Source organism: Pristiophorus japonicus, chromosome 14 (genome assembly GCF_044704955.1).
Source record: "Pristiophorus japonicus isolate sPriJap1 chromosome 14, sPriJap1.hap1, whole genome shotgun sequence".
Taxonomy (NCBI): Eukaryota; Metazoa; Chordata; class Chondrichthyes; family Pristiophoridae; genus Pristiophorus; species Pristiophorus japonicus.
In genome coordinates, this window is record NC_091990.1 from 110,694,878 (window position 1) to 110,707,678 (window position 12,801).

Genomic DNA, 12,801 nt, shown 5'->3' on the forward strand with positions numbered 1-12,801 from the left:
TTGAGGTTTTGAAAGACGCAATAGTTCTTTCATTATTTCTTTCTTCCTTGCCTTCATTGGTCGAGTCATAGAATACAAGAGCAGAGAGGTTATGCTTGAACTGTATAATACACTGGTTAGGCCACAGCTGGAGTGTAGTTCTGGTCATCACATTACAGGAAGGATGTGATTGCACTAGTGAGGGTACACAGGAGATTTACGAGGATGTTGCCTGTGCTAGAGAATTTTAGCTACGAGGAAAGATTGGATAGGCTGGGACTGTTTTCTTTGAACAGCGGAGGCTGAGGGGAGACCTTATTGAGGTGTATAACATTTTGAGGGACCTAGATAGAATGGATAGGAAGGACCTATTTCCCTTAGCAGAGGGGTCAACAACTAGGGGGCATAGATTTAAAGTAATTGGTAGGAGGTTTAAAGGGGATTTGAAGGGAAATGTCTTCACCCAGAGGGTGGTGGGGGTCTGGAACTCACTGCCTGAAAGGGAGGTAGAAGCAGAAACCCTCACCACATTTAAAAAGTACTTGGATGTGCACTTGAAGTGTCGTTACCTACAGGGCTATGGACCAAGTGTTGGAAAGTAGGATTAGGCTGGATAGCTCTTTGTCGGCTGGCGCGGACACGATGGGCCGAAATGGCCTCCTTCCATGCCTTAAATTTCTATGATGCGATGATTCTATTCTTCGGCTGTATGTATCTTAGCAACCCACAAAGGCATCAACCCCAAGACCTCTGGCTTTGGGATTCCAAGCTGCTCCTGAGGAGCTAAAATGTGGACATTTCAGACCAAATGGGCCTCATGATCCTGCGTTGGCATGACATTTCCTCTTGGAGGCAGTGTTTGCTCTGCTAGAGTCTGCTGATGAGCTGTGAGCAACAGCAGACCACTGATTCCAGCAGCCACAGTGTTTTGCTTTTATTTTGTGTAAATTACTGCATTGAATTTGATGGGTGAACTAAGGGTAGGGGGAGGGGGGTGACATGGGCAACGTTCCCGATCAGCTGCGCCGCAGTACACGCTTGAGGTCCCACGCAGCCGGTGCACTGGCTTTTAGATAGAAAAACCCAGCCCGCGCGGAATTTTGACTGACCTGCACAGCCTGTTAAAGGGGCCACGCCGGCCAAAAGAAGAATTAGAGGGAACATTGGGCAGTGGGTCATTTTAACTCACCCCACCAGGAGGGAAACTGATTGGGTGCCCATTGTGCACCCTGCTATATTGGTGTTCACTTCAACAGTACTTCGTTGGCTGTAAAGCCATTTGTAAGAACATAATGAATAGGAGTAGGAGTAGGTCCTATAGCCCCTCGAGCCTGCTCCGCCATTCAATGAGATCATGGTTGATCATCGACCTCAACTCCACCTTCCTGCTGGATCCCCATATCCCTTGATTCCCCTAGACTTAAAAAATCTATCGATCTTAGCTTGAATATACTCAACGACTGAGCATCAACAGCTCTCTGGGGCAGAGAATTCCAAAGATTCTCAATCCTCTGAGTGAAGAAGTTTCTCCTCATCTCAATCTTAAATGTCCGACCTCTTATCCTGAGACTGTGGCCTCTGGTTCTGGACTCTCCAGCCCGGGGAAACATCCTCTCAGTATCCCAAACCTGTTTGGGACATCCTGAGATCGTGAAAGCCTATAGAAATGAAAGTCTTTCTTGCTTTTCAATATTAAAACGGGCAGCCAATTCCTCTCCTCTCCACCCCCCCTACCCCTCCCGCCGTACCTGCCCTCCCCCCGCAGCCTTGCTCAGTAAAAGCTGTCAATCGTAAGTTCCTTATCCCCGTAAACTGCTGCTGCCGATGATAGGACAAAAGCTTAAAGTATTCACATGGTATTCTCCAGTCATCCATTCTAAGGGTGGTGTAAGCTAGCAGCCAATTTGCGCACAGCAAGGTTCAGCAAATAACATTGTCAACCCTGTCAGCCATGGCCCGGTTGATAGCCCGCTCGATTCTGTCAGAAAGTCATGGGTTCCACCCCTTTACTTCCACCTGAGGCCTCAGTTTAACATCTCATCCGAAAGACGGCACGATGTAAGTGGTCAGTCTACTGTTACTTCCCGAGGTTTTCGAGGCCTCACTGTAGGGTCCAAAAACGTAAGCGTTTTTACTTGGCAGTGATCGGTGCCTTGCTTGCTGTGCTACGGGTTGGTTTTCCGCATAGGTCTCTCACAGTTATCCAATCTGCTGTTTATGAATTAACGCCCGCTTATGGCAAGCACACTAACCCTGTCCTTATGCTCAGGCGAAAAGAGTTACAACAGATTGTCTTGTAGTGAGACACGGACCAAAATCACAGAAGGTTTATTACAACAGATCAACACCTCCACTCCACTCGCCGGATGCTTGTTAAGTAGAACCACACAGTGCAGAAATACCGAGTAAAACAGTGCACTTCCCTTGTTAACCTTACAACAGACCAACCCTTCCCATGGGCTAAACCCTCCCGGAACCCACCTAACTCTAAACCCCCCTCTGGTTTGGTTAGACCACACTGACACCCCCTCACGCACTTACGTGGATCGGTTGGTGAGCATGCAACTATTGAGTTCTCACCCAATCCTCACTTCCTTGCTCGCTGGTCCATCCTCAGTGGTTCGACTCCACGGCCCCGTGCTTGACTGAAGCATGTGAGAACCAGGTTGAAGTTGAAGTCCGTCGAGTTGGAGAAGCGAGGCTTCGCTCTCAGTCCTTATCCTCGAGGAGTGGACAGACGTGCCTTCACGTAGGATGCGATAGAACGAAGATCGAGCTTCTAAATCGCTCAACTTATATTCCTGTGTTCTACAATTCTGGCTGGGTTTGGATGGTTCTGTTGCCGCGGGGAACCTTTCCATGGCTTCTTCAGGTCTTATTTTGCGCTATCTGAGATGTGCTGGGGTCTGAAGGAAGCCAGCCAATCGATGTCTGAAGGCTTCCCGAGTGAGTGTTAAATGGCCCATCAGTCCTGATTGCTGGACCGTTGTAGAGACAGTGCAGGTGTGGGTCTTGTCCTAGCACCTTGCTCTCTTCCCTAGACAGCCTGGCTCCACACACAAAAGAGTCCCTTGGCCTTCCTAAGAGCACCCAGCTCTGATGTCATTGGCTGCTGGTAGGCCAGTGTTCAAATTAACATTTGAACAGACCCAGCTTCTGTGGGAGAGATCCGCCCCCTTGTGTTTCTCCAGGTTTCTTTCTAATCCAAACCAGCCCTCTTGTGTCACAGTATTTCAAAAGTCCTTTTCAGGGTGTACAGCCAACAGAAATATAAACACAACAATCCAGAGTTTACTTTGTCGACTTATACCTCTGACAGTGCAGCGCTCCCTCAGTACCGCCCTTGAGTGTCAGCCTAGATTTTTGTGCTCCAGCCTCTGGAGTGGAACTTGCAGAAAGATCTGGTGAGGTGCCAGAGACAATGGTTGGGTGCAAAGCAGAAAAAGATGAGGTGGTCAAAAATGTGGATGTCGGGAGGGGTGGGGGGGTGGGGGGGGAGATGTTAGGAGCCTTTCAAAAACAGGGAGGGTGCGGGTGAGGTGCAGGGATTTGGTGAGTGAGCATCAAAGGCCTGGATGTAATGATTGAAAGTCTGGTGCCCAAAGGAGGATGAAGGGAACAGCTTAGAAGACCAGTGTTGGAGGGGTATGAAGAGTGGAGGATGGTGAGAGAGCCATGTCAACTGAGTGTAGAAAGTGGGCGGGTAAGGGGGCAGGGCGAAGTGGAGAAAAAGTGTCAATGGAGATGAGGGTGCGGTGGTTGAGGAGCAGATCAGTGTTAGAGGAGTGATGGGAGAGCAGGTCAGAAAGCGGTCTAGTGGAATGGAGGGAGAAGGGGATGAGGACATATGAACATAAGAACATAAGAATTAGGAGAAGGAATGGGCCCTATGGCCCCTCGAGCCTGCTCTGCCATTCAATAAGATTGTGGCTGATTTTCTATCTCAAACTCCACTTTCCTGCACCATCCCTATAATCCCTTGATTCCCTTAATATCGAAAAATCTCTGTCTTAAATATAATCAACGACTGAGCCGCCACAGCCCTCTAGGGTAGAGAATTCCAGAGATTCACCACCCTCTGAGTGAAGAAATTCCTCCTCAACTCAGTCCTAAATGGCCGACCCCTTATTCTGTGATTGTGACCCCGGGTTCTAGACTCCACAGCCAGAGAAAACATCCTCCCTGCATCTACCCTGTTGAGCCCTTTAAGAATTTTGTATGTTTCAATGAGATCACCTCTCATTCTTCTAAACTCTAGAGAATATAGTCCTAGTCTATTCAATCTCTCCTCATAGGACAATACCCTCATCCCAGGAATCTGTCTGGTTGCATAGAATTTTGGAGGAGAGAATGCCGTTGCAGATGAGGAGCGGAGGGTGTGGGGATTAAAAAAAAGAAAGAAAGACTTGCATTTATATAGCGCCTTTCATGACCACCGGATGTCCCAAAGCACTTCACAGCCAATGAAGTACTTTTGGAGTTTAGTCACTGTTGTAATGTAGGAAACGTGGCAGCCAATTTGCGCACAGCAAGCTCCCACAACCAGCAATGTGATAATGACCAGATAATCTGTTATGTTGATTGAGGGATAAATATTGTCCCCAGGACACCGGGGTGAACTCCCCTGCTCTTCTTCAAAGTAGTGCCGTCAGATCTTTTACGTTTACTTGAGAGAGCTGATGGGGCCTCGGTTTAATGTCTCATCAAAAGATGGCACCTCCGACAGCGCAGCACTCCCTTCAGCACTGCACTGGGAGTGTCAGCCTAGATTTTTTGTGCTCAAGTCCCTGGAGTGGGACTTGAACCCACAACCTTCTGACTCAGAGGTGAGTGTGCTACCCACTGAGCCACAGAGTCAGAAAGTGTCTGAAATATCTGTAGAGGAATACCAGGAACAAACTTACATTTATATAGCGTCTGTCATGACCAAAGTGCTTCACGGTCAATCATCCTCTAAATCACGGCAGTTTTTTTTTACATGCCAATAAAATTCCTGCAACCAGGAAGATGGGACAATTGGGATTTTAGGTTCTGTGTCTGAGGAGATTGACGTGTTTGTCATTCATGGTGCCTGGTGACTGGAATCTGGTAATGCTCATCCAGTTCAGGCAAGGAAGGAGAAGCGATTTTCCTACTTGTGACTTCCTGATCAAGAGTCTACTATACCTTCTACCTCAACAACAATAACCTGTATTTATATAGCACCTTAAACATCCCAAGGCACTTCACAGAAGCGTTATCAAGCAAACTTTGACACCGAGCCATGTAAGGAGATAGTAGGACAGTTCACCAAAAGCTTGGTCAAAGAAGTAGGTTTTAAGGAGTGTTTTGAAGAAGGAGAGAGTGATAGAGAAGGAGGGAGGGAGTTCCAAAGCTTAGGGCCCAGGCAGCTGAAGGCACGGCCACCAATGTTGGAGCGATTATAATCAGGGATGCGTGAGAGGCCAGAATTGGAGGAGTGCAGACATCTTGGGGGGGTTTGTGGGGCTGGAGGAGATTACAGAGATAGGGAGCGGTGAGGCCATGGAGGGATTTGAAAACAAGGATGAGAATTTTAAAATCGAGGTGTGACCAGACCGGGAGCCAATGTAGGTCAGCGAGCACAGGGGTGATGGGTGAACAGGATTTGGTGTGAGTTGGGACACCTCAGTGACTAAACCCCCCGTTACAGTTCTAGTTCAACACACATTTGGCTTACACACGCTGATGTAAAGTGGTTACGAGATGTCTGGGCCACAATCGGTGCACTTCATGCCTTAAGAATGCAAAGTGATATATTATTTTAATAACTAATTAAAATTTACAAGGGTTTTCTAATTTTTCCACATTTGCTTTTTGTAGGCAGACTGATAGGGTGAGTGGAAAATTCTACAAAGAATTTTCCCAATTTTAATTGACAATAAAAAGCCTACTGTGCTTTATTCGCCTGGAGGGAAGCTGATGAAATCCACATCCGAGTTTCTGACTATAGTTACTGTTATGTAATCCCAATTAAGAGACTGACTGTAACAAAAGGCATGAAATGAGGATGTTGGTAAAACTGCCAGGCTTGCGGTAGAACTGAAGTGCCAACTCAGGAGTTCAATTCACTTAAATGAGCAGTACAGAGCTCTGGTCAGAGCCCATGTGGAGTAACAGCATTGAGTTCTGGGCACCGTACCGCAGGAAGGATATAAAAGCAGAAAGTGCTGGAAATCTCAGCGGGTCAGCAAGTGTCTGTGGAGAGAGAAACAGAGTTAACATTTCGGGTCTGTGACCCTTCGTCAGAACTGGAGAAGTTCGAGATGTAACAGATTCTTAAGGAAATGCAGGGGCAGTGAAAGGGCGAGGGGAGGAAAGAACAAAAGGGAAGGTCTGTGATAAGGTGGGAGGCAGGAGAAAAAGAAAAATAAAGGCTAGGATTTATATAGCACCTTTCAAAGTGCTTTTTAGAGCCAAGGAAGTACTTTTTGGAGTGTAGTCACTGATGTAATGTGGGAAACGCAGCAGACAATTTGCGCACAACAAGCTCTCACAAACAGCAATATGATAATGACCAGATAATCTGTTTTTTTGTTATGTTGTTTGAGTGATAAATATTGGCTAGGACACTGGGGATAACTCCACTGCTCTTCTTCGAAATAGTGCCATGGGATCTTTTACATCCACCTGAGAGGGCAGACAGGGCCTCGGTTTAACGTCTCATCCGAAAGACGGCACCTCCGACAGTGCAGCGCTCCCTCAGTACTGCACTGGGAGTGTCAGCCTGGATTTATGTGCTCAAGTCCCTGGAGTGGTACTTGAACCTTCTGACTCAGAGGTGAGGGTGCTACCCACTGATCCAAAATGAGATGGTAATGGGATAAGTTAAGAAACAAAAGATAAGTCTAGATGGGGTGTGAATGGCAGAATCATCATTAGCTGCCCTGGGAAAGAGAAACAAGTGGAGGGAGGATATATTGGTCTTGGAGGGGGTGCAGCACAGATTCAGCAGAATGATACCGGGGCTAAAAGGGTTAGATTATAAGGACAGGTTGCACAGACTGGGCTTGTATTCCCTCGAACATAGAAGATTAAGGGGTGATCTAATTGAGATGTTTAAGATGGTTAAAGAAGTTGATAGGGTAGAGAGAGAGAAACTATTTCCTCTGTGGAGGGAGTCTGGTACAAGGGGGCATCACCTTACAATTAGAGCTAGGTCGTTCAAAGATGATGTCAAGAAGCACTTCTTCACACAAAGTGTAGGGGAAATCTGGAACTCTCACCCCGCAAAAAGCTGTCGAGGCTGGGGGTCAATGGAAAATATCAAAACTGAGATTGCCTCTGGTTCTTCTGCCTTAAATCTGTGTCCTCTGATTCTTGACCCTTCTGCCAATGGGAGCAGTTTCTCTCTATCTACTCTGTCCAGACCCCTCATAACTTTGAACAACTCTATCAAATCTCCTCTCAATCGTCTCTGCTCTAAGGAGAACAACCCCAGCTTTTCCAGTCTATCCACATAATTGAAGTCTCTCATCCCTGGAATCATTCTCATAAATATTTTTTGCACCTTCACTAAGGCCTTCACATCCTTCCTAAAGTGTGGTGCCCAGAATTGGAAACAATACTCCAGTTGGGGCCGAACCAGTGTTTTATACAAATTCATCATAATTTCCACACTCTTGTACTCTATACCTCTATTCATGAAGCTCAGGATCCCGTAAATCTATTTAAGTGCTTGCTCAACCTGCCTTGCTACCTTCCAACGATTTATGCACATATACCCCCAGGTCTTTCTGTTCATGGTACCCCCTTTAGGATTGTACCCTTTAGTTTATATTGCCTCTCCTCATTCTTTCTAATAAAATGAATCACTTCACATTTTTCTGCATTAAACTTCATCTGCCACGTGTCCGCCCATTCCACCAGCCTGTCTATGTCTTCCTGAAGGTTATCACTCTCCTCCTCACTGTTCACTACACTTCCAAGATTTGTGTCATCTGAAAATTTTGAAATTGTGTCCTGTACACCCACGTCCAAGTCATTAATATATATCAAGAAAAGCAGTGGTTCTAGAAACAACCCCTGGGGAACACCACTGTATATCTTCCTCCAGTCCGAAAAACTACTCTCTTTTTCCTGTCACTTAGCCAATTTCGTATCTATAATGTATTTGTTCATGGGTTCTTTGCTTAAGAATTCATAGCAACACATTGCTATTAAGAACTAATTGGTTTATTAATAAAGGTTTAACAATCACACTACACAGCCAGCTCTGCCCTTCTGGCTGCTGCTGAAACATGGCAGATATAGCGCTCTCACGTAGGATGAACGCATCATGGGTGCTCCTAGAGTATCAACCTGATGCGATGCATGTCGTCACACACGAGATGCACACTAACGGAATGGAAACCTTTTCTGTTCCTGCATATCTCGGAATCCTCCAAAGGTGCTCGCAATCAATGCAGCCCTGTACCTTTGGGAAGCCAGCAATCCTGGAGAAGCCCACAGCCCTTTCACAGATTGCCTGGGCAATCATGGGAACTTTATGTCGTCATTCCCCCGGGCATATAGTGCAGCAGTCACCCTGCCGAATGCAGATATGTGTTGCGTGTTGCGAAATGGCGCACATATCCCCAGTTGTGGCCTGGACTGAACCAGATGCATAGAATGAATGTGCAGCTGTAACCTTCACTTCAACTGACAAAGCAGTCCTCCAGATGCTTCTAGGTTGCAGGTCTGCTTTTACTATCTCACAGATCTTGGTTACAACTTCTTTGCGGAAACGCAGCCTTCTCACACAGTCTGCATTACTCAGGTTCAGGTACGAATGCCTGTCTCTGTATACCCGATGTGGGTAAGGCCTCCTGCCCATCACCCTATGTGCTCTGAGGTTCCTCATGTGATGACGTTGAATCAATCGTCTCCTCCGCAGAACCATCATGCAGAAGTCTTGCACAAGGTATGCCATTGTCAATATTGCCCCCATAATTAAATTGTACCTTTGCAAGAAGCTCAAAATAGCATGACAAGGAGTTAAAACGTCTCTGTCCTCTCTCTCCCCAAGGTCGATGCCCCAGTATGGACCACACGCATGTTCAATAGACTTGCTTAGACCGGGAAGCTAGGAATTCAAATGAGGACATTTGGGACAACAAAGTCAAATGCAATTCTTTAATTTTAGAATTTTTAAAACTACCACCCCACCACTGACCGAACGTCTCCTCACTGGGCTCGAGGATTGGCCGGCAGAATCGCTCCCTTGCCCGGACACAGGGGCTCGGAAATACCGCCCCGACCACCCCACCTCCTCCCATGCTCCCATGCTTCTTCTGAAGTTGCTGCATAGAGCAAGGTTTCTCCTGCCTTCTTTGGCTTCCATCACCCCAGACCCCCTCCTTCTTTTGAAGCCGAGCCCTAAGCCCCTGTGTCTGGGCAAGGGAGCGATTCTGACGGCTGATGCTACCATCCTCAAGCTCAGTGAGGAGACATTAGGTGGTGGCGTGGCACTTTGAAAATAATCTAAAATTAAAGAATTGCTTTAGACTTCCATAATCTCCATTTTAAGTTTGAAAAAATGAAGCTTCATCATAGATATTCTTTACCTTCAAAACTTTGCATAAAAACAATGGCGTCTTTCTGTGCTGATTTTTTAATGTGCGCTGGCTTTTCTTAAGTACCCAGAAGTTTTTTGGGAGTGGTCACATATGCCGTCCTAGGAAAATGTAAGTTGGCCAAAATTGTATAAATGTGAAACACTGGCTCAGACATCAGATTACGACCCCATGACGCAAAAAAAAAAATTAACCTAAAAAAATCATAACTAACTGTGTTATGCTAGTACACAAACTTTGGGGAAACTTGGATATTTTAATTTAGGCCAAAAAAGTGGCGCCGATAATTGGGGAAAATTGTGCTCATACTCTCCACCCCACCCAAAACCATGTGATTCCCTGGGAGAAGCAAAAATGGATAAAAAACTCAAGCCAATCTGTGGAAAAAAATCTGGGAAACTTCCCTCTGAACCACCTAGGTGATTGAAACTAGTCCAGAAGATCACTCTGGCCCTGAATTCCCTGCAATACCAAGCTTCTGTAAGAGGTGATCTCCTCCCCAACCAGAAACAGGGCCAGCTGTCACTTGAATGAATTCAGCGAATCAGCATCCATCACACGAGACTGCAGCCTGGACCACAGGCCCACTATTCCCTGGGGAAAGAACCACCTCCTGACATTTAACCTACAACTGGCCTTATAACACCTGGAAAGTGTGACCCCTGATCCTCCCTTACCTATTCAATTGGAAAAACTGTCAACTGGAACATAATCTATTCCCTTCATCAACTTATTAACCTTAATCAAATCATCCCTTAGTCTATGCTTCTCTAAAGTGTAGTGTCCCAAATCTTTCAGCTTATCTTGGTAACTAAGATGCTTTATAATGGGAATAGACCTTTCCCCTTTACTATCTTTGCTCTAACGAGAACAATCCTATCTTCTCTTGTCTCTCCACATAACTGAAGTTCCCTGATACAATTCAACTTGCGCACAAGCAAGCTCTCACATACATTAATGTGATAATGACCAGACAATCTGTTTTTTGTTACGTTGATTGAGGGATAAAGATTGGCCAGGATACCCCCACGCTTCTTAGAAATTGTGGCCGTGGGATCTTTAAAAACAATTGATTCACGGGATGTGGGCAGCGCTGGCATTTATTGCCCATCCCTAGTTGGCCTTCACTGAGTGGCATGCTTGACCATTTACATCCACTTGAGATGGTATTCAAACCTACAAGTAATTTCTGACCATAAAGCTCATACAGATCCCACTGAGATAGACCACCAATTATTTTACTTTGCAAGGATGACTTCAGTACTGCTTACCCCAATCAGAAGCAGCACCCATTTTCTTTCACACGTACTCTCTCCCTTCAGAAGAGCCTAACTCCTTGCTGGGCTTTTGCCTCTGAGTCAGAAGGCTGTGGGTTCAAGCCCCATTCCCGGGACTTGAACACAAAAATCTAGGCCGACACTCCCAGTGTAGTAACTCCGCTCTAAGGAGAACGATCCCAACTTCTTTAGTCGCTCCACATAACTGAAGTCCCTCATCCCCGGTACCATGGTGCAAGACACCCTGTGCAAATTCACCCTCATAATGTACTTTTTAAAGAGCAGTTAAAAATAAAATATGTAACACAGAACAATGCTTTTTAAATACTGTTTAATGTTCCTTTATTACATTCTAGTTGTATTGCTTTGACCCCTGGGGCGAGAGAGGGACCCCAACTTTATCAACACCTATTGAAGTGTATCAATATTGTACTGAATATATAAGCAAAAATTGCACGAGGAAACAGAAGCAAATAATGATGTCATCTTTTTAAAAATTCGTTCGTGGGATGTGGGCGTCACTGGCAAAGCCGGCATTTATTGCCCATCCCTAATTGCCCCTTGAGAAGGCGGTGGTGAGCCGCCTTCTTGAACCGCTACAGTCCGTGTGGTGAAGGTACTCCCACAGTGCTGTTAGGGAGTGAGTTCCAGGATTTTGACCCAGCGAGTCAGGATGGTGTGTGACTTTGAGGGGACCTCGGACGTGATGGTGTTCCCATGCGCCTGCTGCCCTTGTCCTTCTAGACAGCAGTAAAGGTCACGGGTTTGGGAGGTGCTGCCAAAGAAGCCTTGGCGAGTTGCTGCAGTGCATCTTGTAGATGGTGCACACGGTGTGCCGGTGGTGTCTTTAATTGTACCCCCGGTATCCACAGCCTTTAGGGAGAAAGAGAGAGTTCTGGATTTCCACTAGTTTGTTCGGGTAGACGTGGAGAAACTGTTTCCACTTGTGGGGAGAGATCAGAACTAGGGACCATAAATATAAGATAATCACTAATAAATCGAATACAGAATTCAGGAGAAACATATTTACTCAGAGTTGTGAGAATGTGGAACTTGCTACCACAGGGAGTGGTTGAGTCGAATAGTGTGGATGCATTTAAGGGGAAGCTGGAAAAAAACACGAGGGAGAAAGGAATAGACAGTTATGCTGATAAGGTGGGATGAAGAGGGGCGGGAGGAAGCTCGTGTGGAGCATAAATACCGGCACGGACCAGTTGGGCCGAATGGCCTGTTTCTGTTTTATAACATTCAATGAAATGCAATGCAATACCCTTGGTGTAAAGATAAGCTTCCTGATCCCTTACAGAAGTCGGGGGATTTTTCTTCCATTCATTTTAGAGGAAGGAAGATCAACTACATGTCATCCTTCCGGAAGATCTTCGTCCTGATGCTGCTTAATGGCCAGTGGGTGAAGCCAGAAATCTCCCACATGTCCCCTGGGCCACTGCCAAGGGAACCTCCACCTGTAGAGAGGTGCTTAAAGGGACACACACTATGCATGCTCTTTGTTGCAATGTTTAACTAGCTCTATAGTAACGTGTTCGTTTTTATTAAAGATTTTTTTTTCAATATTTATGGCAGCTTTACCAATATGCATTTTTGGAATAATATTTGTGGGCGAACAAGTTTTGTTCACTCATTTCAGTTAGTTTGTTTATAAATGTCCTAATTTTAATAAGAAAGAAAGACTTGCATTTGCATAGCGCCTTTTGTGACTTCAGGATGTCCCAAAGTGCTTTACAGCCAATGAAGTGCTTTTGGAGTGTAGTCACTGTTGTAATGTCGGAAACTCAGCAGCCAGTTTGCGCACAGCAAGCTCCCACAAACGACACTATGATAATGACCAGATAATCTGTTTTTTAATGATGTTGTTTGAGGGATAAATATTGGCCCAGGACACCGGGGCAAACTTCCCCTGCACTTCTTTGGAATAGTGATGTGGGATCCTTTATAATGACTTGAGAGGGCAGACG